General features: G+C 40.4%; 1 long non-coding RNA gene across 1 annotated transcript; it reads left to right on the top strand.

The window, feature by feature from the left end:
• The first annotated feature begins 6,442 nt into the window (after positions 1–6,442).
• Positions 6,443–7,386, top strand: LOC113772380. Its single transcript, XR_003468532.1, has 2 exons — positions 6,443–6,732; positions 7,097–7,386. It is a non-coding gene; the product is annotated as an uncharacterized LOC113772380 (long non-coding RNA).
• The last annotated feature ends 579 nt before the right edge of the window (positions 7,387–7,965 follow it).

Genomic DNA, 7,965 nt, shown 5'->3' with positions numbered 1-7,965 from the left:
TTTTATATGTATTTTGCTTCAACTGTGAGGTGATATGAATTGCCAAAACCAAGAGCTAATGATTGACGAAGCCTTGGTCATTTATTCCATTTTGAGCAGAAGTGAATCTATTGAAAACCCAGGGCTAATGATTGACGAAGCCCTAGGGATTTTCTACTAAAATGTGAATTTGATTTGCTGGCAAATTTGAACCATAATGGGATTTCGAGATGGGATCGAATTTGGGAATTCGTTTCGACTCTGCGAACTCGCAAAGGCTTAAGCAACCTATTCAAAAACTTTGGTGCTTAACATTAATCGATAAAACTTAGTATTGAACGATTAAGTTAGAAATTTTGGTGTGGGGATTTTCTAAAATCTTGCCGACTCGACGCTTTCAACTTGAGCTTATATTAGCCTTACTATTTTTAGGAAATGATTTCACCTGGTTCAAAAACTCAAGTCTCGCTTAAATTCCTTTTCTTTCGTCAAAAAAAAAAAAAGAAAAATTTTGTGCTTGATTAGTTTTCTAGAGGAAATTTCTAAAATACGAGACTTTAGTGACTATAGCTAAAAGCGTAGAAAACTTGTTCGGCAAGAAACATTATGTCACGCAAAACTAGTTTTAGTAACACTTTTACAAGAAAAGTAAGATTAAAGAAATTCTACAAAGTATTTCTCTAGTTTTAATACTCCATGGTTTGTGACTTATTACAAACAAATAAACTAGCTATAATGCAAATAATTTTTCTACATAATCCTAGAACCAGTATAGCCAACTTATAGTTTCAAAATGTTGGATTTCTAGGATTTAGCGAGGACGCTGATTTCGACTCCCAACTTGATATCTGAACATCACCCTTGGTGAGTGTCCCTGCTTGTTCTATGCTTACTTGGTTAAAGTGCTTTCTTGACTCAATAGGTGATAAATTGCAAAACAAGTTTAGATCCATCGAAGTGAGCAGTGTGTACTTTACCACACTAGCCGTTCAAGTGGTGACCTGTGTGAAACATTTTTCTCCTGAATCCGTGAATCAAAATGTAGTTGCGTCGTTGGGTGAATCCCTCGACTTCTGAATCCAACTACGGAAACGTCGCTGGGTGAATCCCTCGACCAATCTCCTGAGGATATACACGAGTATACTGCTCCCAATTATCTAAGGGTATACGCAAGTATACTGCTTCCAATTATCTAAGGGTATGCGCAAGTATACTGCTTCCAATTATCTAAGGGTATACGCGAGTATACTGCTTCCTTAGTCGGTGTTCGGGCCCGGGACAGGGGTAAGAACGGTGACGGGTTAGGAGTAAAAAATAAGAGGATCTACATGGACTATAAGTAGTGAGAGTTGACGGAGGGTCAACTACGAGGAATGGTGATCAAGCGAGGAAAATGGCTCCTGAGAGCCCCTGTATCCTACCTTGTGCTGTTGTCTGCTTTTATTAAGTGTGAAATTGAAATATTCGTTACTTGCCTTATGTGATTGCATGTTTTGGGGCACCACTGAGTTTTAACTCACCCCACGTTCATTTGTTTTCCTTACAGGTCTTGAAGTTTGAAGGATTTTAAGCTGCTTATATTTCCTATGAATGTACTTGAACAACTTGAATTTAAATTTCGGTTTGTAATGAATTCTAAGTTAAGCACTGTACCTTTTATTTTTGGTTGCCACTTGAACCTGGAAAAGTGTAATCCCTAATTCTAATATTCGGTATGTATGTTTGTATTGGTATAGTATGTCTTTAACCCTTGTGGGTAACGCGTGAAGTGTTTAAGAGCCGTCGATTGGCTAAGTTGTGTGCTGTTATCTCTGAAGTTAATGTGGTGATAGAAATTGATTTATTTCGGAAGAATTATTCTGTAGAAGTTTAGGTTAATCTCTGGAAGATTTTGAGTTCGAATGCTTGCGTGAGTCCTGGCGAGAGCTGGGCAGACGGCCCGCCAACCCTTTGGTTCGCCTTAGGAGGAAGTGGGGTCGCCACAGGTGGTATCAGAGCCTAGGTTAGAAAAGTTATTTGAGAGATATACTATACGAGTTAGGAATCCCGATCCTTTTAGAAGTAAGAATTGAGACCATTAGATATATCTTAAGTAATGCCGATTCAATTAGCTATTTAAGTTCTAACCTCTAAGTTTTTAATTCTTTTGCAGGTATGGAGAATGGTAATGGACATGCTAATGGTAATGGGGCGTCTAATGGACATATAGAGCCTCTTAGGTCCGTCTCCTATAGGCCACGAGGCGGAGGAGCTCATATACGTTACTCCCCTGCTGATAGGCATCCTCGGTGTCAGTGTAGGGCCACTCATGCCTACCCCAATGAGCTAGTACTATCCCTGGATGATGAGCGTCGCTAGCTGAGGGACGCTAACTTTACTTTGACTCAGGACGTAGAGGAGCTGAGTATCATGGTGGACACTCAGTTCGACCGTATAGCTGAGTTAGAGCAGAGGGTAGCAGCGGAGCATGCTAGGCTGGAGGCTGCTCGCGTAGAGATAGCGCGTCAGAGATCGAGGGTGACTCGATTGGCCGAAAGGATACGTGATAGGAGTGCCGGTATCAGGGCTGATGCCGCGATGATGATAGATGAGGCCACGAGTATCCTTCAGGGTGTCGAGCAGGAGGACCCGGAGGAGGATCCGGAGGAGGACGTAGCTCCTGATAGCCCTGCTGAGGGTTAGGCTGGGATCGATTTGACCATACTAGATATGTAGGGTTAGAATAGGGGGACCTTAGCTAGGTCATCAAGTTTTGTCTAGGTGGATGACTTGCTTTCAAGGCACCATATCCCTAATTTTTGTTTAAGGGATTACTTGTATTTGCTAGCCTTTGTGCCTTATTTTTGGAAAATGTCCCAACCTGCTATCTGTATGACTTTCACGTATGAATATATGCTAACTGTTTTATTTCCTTATCCCTCCATTCCTAAGTTGATTACTAGTTACAAAGAGAATAATAACAGCTTTAAATAAACAATCAACTTCCCTAATTGCCTTACTTTTCATAATAGGCATAACTAAACTATGGATCGCCAAGTGATAGGAAGGAGCCGTGGGAGACCCACTAGACAACACTCGGAAGCGGGTGGTGATAGGGAACCCGAGGTCAACCAAGACCAAGGGCAAGAGGGTGTGGCCGGAGATCAAGTGGCCACTGCAATTAACCGTATCACTGACGTCCTAGAGCGCTTGACTGAGCATCAAGCCTCTGGACGAGTGCATCACCAAGGAGGTCCAGCCGATTCCGATGATCGGGCACTGGAGAGATTTCTAAAGTTCGGACCTCTCAAATTCTATGGAGGACCTGAACCGAAGGTAGCTGAGGGCTGGTGGGAGAGAATCTCCGATATCTTGTAGCTTTAAACTATTCAGAAGAGCGACAAGTGACGTTTGCCACATTCCAGTTTGAGGGAGCTGCTCGCTCCTGGTGGAACCTGGTAAGGGGAACTTGGGACAGGAACCATACTCCAAGGACCTGGGCAAACTTCACAAGGGAGTTCAATGCCAAATTTCTTCCACCTCTCACTCAAGAGAAAAGAGAGGACGACTTCATAAAATGTAAGTAAGGGGCGATGAGTGTCGCCGAATATGAGGTCCAATTTACGAAGCTGTCCCGATTTGCTCCTGAATTGATAGCCACGGAGCAAAGGCGTGTCAGAAGGTTCGTGCAGGGGCTGAATGTGGAAATACAGGAAGGTTTAGCTGCCGTGAAGATAGACACTTTCGCAGATGCCGTCGAGAGAGCCCAGAGAGTTGAAGTAGCTAGGGCTCAAGTGAAATCCTTTCAGGCCAAGAAAAGATTTGCTCCTAGCAGTAGTCGGGAGCCGGCATATGGAAATGCTCCACCGGCCAAAGTGGGCCGAGGAACCAGTGGAGTGACTAATCCTGGAGCACCACGAGGCGCACAAGCAAGAGGAACCAGGGCAAGGAATGCCGGGGGAAGAAATAATGGAGCTAGAGGAGGATCGAATGGAAGGGGACAACCTAGGAATACCTCACTAGGAGGCCGAGCAATGATTCCCCAAATGACTTGCGCCTACTGTAAGAAACCTGGTCATACTATAGACGGTTGCTGGAAGCAGTAAGGAAAGTGCTTGAGGTGCGGCAGTAGTGAGCACCAAATTTCTGGATGTCCAAAAGTGCAGGAAGGGACTACTCCGAACGCTAGACCCAACACTTCTGGAGGGAGCCGGCCGACAGTTCCTGCCAGAGTGTATGCTATAGATGATCAACCTGTACCTGATTCCTCGGAAGTTGTGGAAGGTACACTTCCGATTTTTCATCGATTAGCTAAAGTGTTAATTGACCCTGGTGCAACTCATTCATTCGTAAATCCATCTTTTATGTCTGGAATTGACGTGAAACCTGTTAGACTACCCTTCGATCTTGAAGTTAGGACACCAATGGGTAATAAGAATGTAATCACTGGTTTGGCCTATAAGAATTGTGAATTCTGGATTGGAGAGCGTAAAATGCTAGTGGATCTGATCAGTTTGGACATAAAAGGTTACGATGTTATAATAGGAATGGATTTTCTAGGCCATTATCATGCTAAACTTGATTGCCGAGCAAAAGTGGTGGAATTTGGTATATCTGGAGAAGCAACCCTGAGGTTAGATGTTAAGGGTAGGTTAGCATCGTCTGCTATGATCTCATGAATTAGGGCAAGGAAAATGTTGTCCAAAGGAGCGCAAGGTTTCTTAGCCTTCTTGATTAATGCTCCCAGTGATCAAGTGAAGTTGGAGGATGTACCAGTAGTACGGGAATTTCCGGACGTCTTTCCCGAAGAGCTAAAAACTCTACCGCCGGAAAGAGAAGTGGAATTTAAGATTGACTTGATGTTTGGAACGGCTCCAATTTCTAAAACTCCGTACTGAATGGCTCCTGCCGAGCTAAAGGAGTTGAAAATCCAACTGCAAGATCTCTTGGAGAAAGGTTTTGTGAAGGAAAGTGATTCACCGTGGGGAGCACCCGTTCTATTTGTTAAGAAAAAGGACGGAAGCTTGAGGTTATGTATCGATTACCGAGGGTTAAATGAGATTACAATTAAGAATAAATACCCTCTACCGTTGATAGATAGTTTGTTCGACCAACTGCAAGGGTCAGTAGTTTTCTCTAAGCTGGACTTGAGGCAAGGGTATTACCAGTTAAAGATTAAGAAGGAGGATATACCCAAGACTGCTTTTAGTACGAGATATGGACATTTTGAGTTCGCAGTCATGCCTTTTGGTTTAACTAATGCACCAGCGGCATTCATGGATTTAATGCAGAGAGTCTTTAAGAAGTATCTGGATCAGTTTGTAGTGGTTTTCATCGATGATATCTTGATATACTCTAAGACTCGAGAGGAACATGTTAAGCACTTGAAGATAGTTTTGCAGATATTAAGGGCGCATAAGTTGTATGCCAAATTCAGCAAGTGCGAGTTTTGACTGGATGAAATATCTTTTCTAGGGCACAAGGTTTCCAAAGATGGAATTGCCGTGGATCCGGCAAAAGTTGAGGCCGTTATGAATTGGAAGCAGCCAGAAACTCCAACGGAAATTAGAAGTTTCTTGGGATTAGCAGGTTATTATAGGCGATTTATCAAGAATTTTTCGAAAATTGTTGGACCCATGACCGAGCTAACCAAGAAAGGGAATAGGTTCATTTGGACTCCGAAGTGCGAGTCAAGTTTTCAAGAATTAAAGAAGCGTTTAACATCCGCTCCTGTTTTGGTGTTACCTGACGGGGAAAAAGGTTATGCCGTATACTCCGATGCTTCTGGAGAAGATCTAGGATGTGTTTTAATGCAAAATGGTAAAGTGATTGCCTACGCTTCTAGGAAACTGAAGTCTCACGAACAAAACTACCCAACTCATGACCTAGAGTTAGCAGCAGTGATTTTCGCCTTAAAGAAATGGAGACATTACTTGTATGGCGTGACTTTTGAGGTTTATACGGACCATAAGAGCCTCAAGTATTTGTTCTCCCGAAAGGAACTAAATTTGAGACAAAGGCGATGGGTAGAATTTCTGGAAGATTATGACTGTTCAATTAATTACCACCCAGGAAAAGCTAATGTGGTAGCTGACGCTCTAAGTAGAAAGGCCCAAGTAGCAGGGTTAATGGTTAAAGAGTGGGATATGTTAGAAGAAATAAGTGGTTGGAACCCTCGCTTGGAAAAATTGAAGGTTTTATTTGGGAACTTATCGTTGAAGTCACCGTTACTAGAGCGTATTAAGGAGGCCCAGAAAACGGACCCTATGATTCAGAAGAATTTGGAGAAAGTGCAAAAAGGGGAACCCCTAGACTTCAAATTAGGGTCTGAAGGGGTATTGAGGTTTCGAAATCGAATTGCGATTCCAGCAGATGAGGAGATAAGAAAAGGAATTTTAGAAGAATCACATCGGTCGAAGTATACTATACACCCAAACTCCGAGACATCAATCTCAGCTGAAGCAGTGGCATTTCGCAATTTGAGAAAATTACATTTTCATAACTTTTACAATTGGACACGTTGGGAAGACTTAAGTGAAGATGATGAAGAAGTTGCTCTCTCTATCATGCCACGTCTGGAGGAGTTAGATTTTTGGGGCTGTGGAAAGCTTGAAATTCTACCACATCGCATCCTCGGAAGGATATCATCTCTCAAAAAATTGGATATTGGGCGTTGCTCTAAGTTGAGAGATCATTACTCTGACAAAACAAGAGATGACTGGAAACAAATATCACACATTCCTCAAGTTCATATATCCAATTAGTATTAATCAGGTATGGTTATTCACACATTTTTTTATGTATCTATCATCTTTGAAGTCAAATAATTGCTCCTTATAGAACTACAACAAAGGAAGGCCTGCTAGATACTTATTCTAATTACTACTTGTAGAATATGACCTGTGCTTAACAACGAATCAAATGTTAACAGAGCCATATGTATAATGAAAATATGAAATATTCATTAATAGTTTAGAATGATTTTTTTTTAATTGAGAAGATGCAATTCATTAACTAGTAAATACAACACTAAATTTCTAATAATATCTAACTATAAACTCTTTGAGTTTGGAATTTCATTTATGTCTTGTCTTTTTGTTCTTTTTTTTTTTTTTTGCTTTTGTCCTTTGTTTTTCAGATAATATTCATTGCTGGCTCAAAATGAAGCTACAGCAAAAGGCATTGACGGATCAACCTCTACGTCAACTTTTCACTTGGATTCATGCAAAATTTTGAATAATTGTAAAAATATGGTTGAAGCGACACATCCACTTGCTTTGTTCAAAATCATTTGTTGAAAGCGTCTGTAACCTTGTCAATTTCCAGATTGAATTTCAAGTGGGTACACAACCAGTCTTTATTTCTTCAAATTATTATTGTCCTATTGTATGTAAGTTTGTGTACATTTAATAAAGAAGAATGTTTGTACATTGTGCTTATCTATACAATGTATTATTGACAACCTATTATCAGTGCACTTATTTTATAGTATTATTCTAAGAATAACATGAATTCAAATTTGAAATTCAAATAATATGCATGTGGCATACATCCAATAATGTTAGTAATAAAAAAATCACTGCACTGTGACTGCATAAAAGTTAATCCTTATTCTAATGGTTAAAAGATAACAAGTAGACAAATTATTCTTTATCTTGTTTCCTTTCTTAAAAAAATGTTTACATAGATAATTGGAATAACAAAAACTCATACTACAAAAATGCATATACGCTTAAAGGCACCAAAACTCATGATACTTTTATAGTAGCAGTAGCAATGGTAGTTCCAGTAGTAGTAATGACAATGATTTGTTAATAATGCTTTCTTCTAAAAGTGAATGGACTAATTAGCTTTTTTTTAAATTTTTTTTAAGAAGGGAAGGAATGAAATTTAAGAAGTGGGGAGGAGATAAGGTGACTAAAACAAAATATCATAATAAATCTTGACAATTTCATTCACAAGACAAAAGTTACTACCAACAGAATTTTGAACTTGAAAGTTTGTATG

Source organism: Coffea eugenioides, chromosome 5, assembly GCF_003713205.1.
Source record: "Coffea eugenioides isolate CCC68of chromosome 5, Ceug_1.0, whole genome shotgun sequence".
NCBI lineage: Eukaryota > Viridiplantae > Streptophyta > Magnoliopsida > Gentianales > Rubiaceae > Coffea > Coffea eugenioides.
Note: the sequence above shows the minus strand (reverse complement) of the source record. Positions and strands in the feature narration are given on the sequence as shown.